Genomic DNA, 4,715 nt, shown 5'->3' with positions numbered 1-4,715 from the left:
GAGACCCTCATCCAGCCATATGCCAGGTAGCTTCTGGTGAACGGAGTGAGGTGAGAGAGGGAAATGGGTGTGTGGGTGTGTGTGTGTCGGGTGGGATGTCAGGTACTGTAATTAGCCCTGCAATAATTAACGACCCTGGGCTTATTCATATATTGTAATTTCCTCTCTTCTGGATTTGTCCCAAAACTACATCCCTACTTTTTAGAAAGAGAGAAGATGAGCTTATTGAAAGATATACAGGCAAATAAATCTGATTTTGTCCAATCGGTGTGACAGTTTCCATGAAATGGTAACTTTGTATTTGGACTTTTAGTATTTTGTCTTGTTAGTGCAATAGAAAAATGGCCCAAAAATATTACAAGAGAAAACGGTCCACCTTCACATTTGTTTAGATTGTGTTATTGCACGATATGCTGTCTGCCTATTGTCCATAACTTTTTAGCCAGCGTTTTCTCTCCTCCAATGTTCTCTGCTTTCTAATTATTTTTCTCCTTCCATGAAAAAACTAGAACCTCATCTCCTCTTTTATCTACTCGCCTTTCTGCTAGAGTACTCCCTTCTTTCTCCTCCACTCTTCTAATTTTCCTTTTTCTACTCCTTACTCCTTCTCTAAATTCTCTTCCCTCTCATTCTCAGTTGTTTATTTACTCCACTATGCTTTGTCTTTTTGCCTCTGATTTTTATTTCCCCCAGTCCCTCTCTAACTCCTCCACCCTCACCTCTCCTTAGTTTTTCTTCCCATCCTTCTTCTCTTATGTTTGATTTCTATGTCTGTCTGCGTCCTAGCCATTTTTTGCTCCCCCATTTCCATCTTGTGCTCCATAACAGCATCATTAGCATTTTCTAACCGATCGAACTAAATTGAAAATGCTAAGTGAGTTTGCTTCTGTGGTAATTAGTGGTAACGAGGAACACAGGAAGTTAATGGAAATGACTTACCTCGTTACGAGGCGACTTCCTGTTGCACTGATTGAAGATCCTATTTTCAAAAAAACAAGGAGAACACGTAAGACAGGACAATGGGGACTTCAAGAGGAGAGAGCCGAGTGTTTGTGTACTCTATGTAATACAGTATATTTGTGCCTGTGTTTGTGTGATTGAGTGCACAGTGGGTTTGTGTCACCTGTTTGTGTCTGCATTGGCGAGCATTTGCCTGTGTGTGTGTGTGTGTGTTTACATTGTGTATATATTGTGAAAATTTGCTGTTTTTTCACATACAGGTAGTGTCTGTTAGAATACTGGATACGTTTTGTCAATAAACTTAACTGAAGTTAAGCTGAAAATAAACACAAACTTCTCTGAATATGACAGTATTATTTAGGTGTGTGTGTGTGGTTGTGTCTGTCACTGTACCCTTGTGGTTATCCTCATAACAACAAGTGAATGAAATCCTGAAAAGTAAATGGCTGTTTCAGATGGCCTGCTCTTCAGGAAGGAAGCTTGTTAAACTCTCTGACATGCAAGATCACACCTGTCAGCAAACAGTTAGTCAGCTGCTGCCGCTGGGCACAGTCTCACAGCACCTCATCATGCAGGAGTGGGACTGGGCCTGAAAACCATTCATTACTGTGTATGGACGGCTATATTTCCTATTAGTAATAGTACAGGCTAGATAAAAGGTTACCTGTGTGCAGACCTAAGATTGCTAAGAAACTATGGGTGGTGAAAAGAAACGGGTAATGATTTCACTGCTGCAGAAGCAGCTGTGATCACACTGGGTGCTTCTTGATGACAGTGTGGATGTGTGAAGCTGTCTGCATGTAAAGATAATAACTGCTTACTCAACTTTATCCTGGAAAATAAAAGCCAGGAAAAGTCATTGTATGACTTTAGAAATCTAAAAGACAGCTCCTGACTTTGAAGAGTTCTAAACTGAAATTACTTTTGTCAAGATGTTGTCAAATATTTTACTAAGTCTTTGTATTTACCACCTCACAATGAAGCACACCAATGATCAAAAGTGTTACTATTAGCAGGACTGTGAAGTGAACTGACAGCAGGTAACAATGATATGCCTCCCTTTTTTCTATTTGTGTCAGTGTAAATCAGCATTGGTGCCAAGATAAGTATCTCTAACTAAAAACATACCTTCTCATTGGCTTTTTATCAATAATGAAGGAGGGGATGACGGCTGACCCCATCTGTCAACTTTTTAATTACTCACTGTCAATTTTAGACAATTAGTGACATACAAGGAATTGAACACAGTTTCAGAGTTATGGAAATGTCCTTGTCTTTGATTAGAGGATCTGAAGAATGCTATAATTTAAGCACACACGAGCTGGAATAGATTCATTTGTTTCTACAAATAAACCATTTTAAAAAATTTAGGTTTTCTTGCACAAACAAATCTGATGTCATGTTTTCATTGTGGCAATATTCACATGCAACATACAGATAAGAGTGGCTTAGGTTCTAAGTAAGACCCGTAGGGAGGCTAAGCGTAATGTATATATTGTGAAAATTTGCTGTTTTTTCACATACAGGTAGTGTCTGTTAGAATACTGGATACGTTTTGTCAATAAACTTAACTGAAGTTAAGCTGAAAATAAACACAAACTTCTCTGAATATGACAGTATTATTTAGGTGTGTGTGTGTGGTTGTGTCTGTCACTGTACCCTTGTGGTTATCCTCATAACAACAAGTGAATGAAATCCTGAAAAGTAAATGGCTGTTTCAGATGGCCTGCTCTTCAGGAAGGAAGCTTGTTAAACTCTCTGACATGCAAGATCACACCTGTCAGCAAACAGTTAGTCAGCTGCTGCCGCTGGGCACAGTCTCACAGCACCTCATCATGCAGGAGTGGGACTGGGCCTGAAAACCATTCATTACTGTGTATGGACGGCTATATTTCCTATTAGTAATAGTACAGGCTAGATAAAAGGTTACCTGTGTGCAGACCTAAGATTGCTAAGAAACTATGGGTGGTGAAAAGAAACGGGTAATGATTTCACTGCTGCAGAAGCAGCTGTGATCACACTGGGTGCTTCTTGATGACAGTGTGGATGTGTGAAGCTGTCTGCATGTAAAGATAATAACTGCTTACTCAACTTTATCCTGGAAAATAAAAGCCAGGAAAAGTCATTGTATGACTTTAGAAATCTAAAAGACAGCTCCTGACTTTGAAGAGTTCTAAACTGAAATTACTTTTGTCAAGATGTTGTCAAATATTTTACTAAGTCTTTGTATTTACCACCTCACAATGAAGCACACCAATGATCAAAAGTGTTACTATTAGCAGGACTGTGAAGTGAACTGACAGCAGGTAACAATGATATGCCTCCCTTTTTTCTATTTGTGTCAGTGTAAATCAGCATTGGTGCCAAGATAAGTATCTCTAACTAAAAACATACCTTCTCATTGGCTTTTTATCAATAATGAAGGAGGGGATGACGGCTGACCCCATCTGTCAACTTTTTAATTACTCACTGTCAATTTTAGACAATTAGTGACATACAAGGAATTGAACACAGTTTCAGAGTTATGGAAATGTCCTTGTCTTTGATTAGAGGATCTGAAGAATGCTATAATTTAAGCACACACGAGCTGGAATAGATTCATTTGTTTCTACAAATAAACCATTTTAAAAAATTTAGGTTTTCTTGCACAAACAAATCTGATGTCATGTTTTCATTGTGGCAATATTCACATGCAACATACAGATAAGAGTGGCTTAGGTTCTAAGTAAGACCCGTAGGGAGGCTAAGCGTAAGTTGGCTGAACAAATTTCATATCTGGACCAACGATATGCTAGTTCCCCCTCTCCTGATTTACTAACTGAAAAGATTTCTCTGCAAACTGAATTTAATCTTCTCTCCACAACAGAAACAGTGAAGCTTATTAATTTATCAAGATATAGATATTATGAACAAGGGGATAAAATCAGCAAATATCTAGCTCACCAGCTACGAGTAAAAGAAGCGTCCAGCCAAATTGCCGAAATACGCACAAAGTTAGGAACCATAACAAGGGATCAATCTAAAATCAACCAGGAATTTAAACAGTTTTATATCAACTTGTATACTTCCGAATCGCTCGGCCAGCGGGACTTGTTGGAGGGCTATTTCGAAGGATTGGACATTCCCACCATTAATGAAGAATATAAAGTTTCTCTAGAAACACCTATCACTTTGCAAGAAGTATCGCAAGCAATTCATAGTTTGCAAAGCTCAAAGGCTCCGGGCCCCGATGGGTATACATCGGAGTTTTATAAAACATACGTCTCTGAGATTGCCCCTCTTCTGTTAGAAGTCTTTAATGAATCGTTACAATTGGGCACCCTCCCAGCTACGTTCTATCAGGCTTCTATCTCACTGCTACATAAAGAAGGCAAGGATAAACTTGAACCAGCTTCATACAGACCAATAAGTCTCCTGAATGTTGATGCAAAAATTCTAGCTAAAGTGTTGTCTACACGCTTGGAAAACGTGCTTCCATCTATAATTCATGAGGATCAAACTGGCTTTATTAAGAATAGACAAATGACGCACAACATTCGTAGATTATTTAATGTCATTTATTCTCCCAGTCCGAAGTTATGTGATGAAATAGTGATATCATTAGATGCCGAAAAGGCTTTTGATAGGGTAGAGTGGGACTACTTATTCTTTACCTTATCAAAGTACGGTTTTGGCCCCACCTTTATATCGTGGATTAGGCTTCTTTATGTGTCACCAGAGGCTTCGGTGCGGACAAACGGGTTTAGATCGGATTA

General features: G+C 38.9%; 1 protein-coding gene across 1 annotated transcript in view; it reads left to right on the top strand.

The window, feature by feature from the left end:
* The window catches only part of lama2 (laminin, alpha 2), a 167,979-nt gene that overhangs the window by 108,766 nt on the left and 54,498 nt on the right, over nt 1-4,715 (top strand).

The sequence above is a fragment of the Monopterus albus genome, unplaced genomic scaffold (genome assembly GCF_001952655.1).
Source record: "Monopterus albus unplaced genomic scaffold, M_albus_1.0 scaffold63.1, whole genome shotgun sequence".
Taxonomy (NCBI): domain Eukaryota; kingdom Metazoa; phylum Chordata; class Actinopteri; order Synbranchiformes; family Synbranchidae; genus Monopterus; species Monopterus albus.
This window is presented reverse-complemented; position numbering and strand designations above follow the sequence as displayed.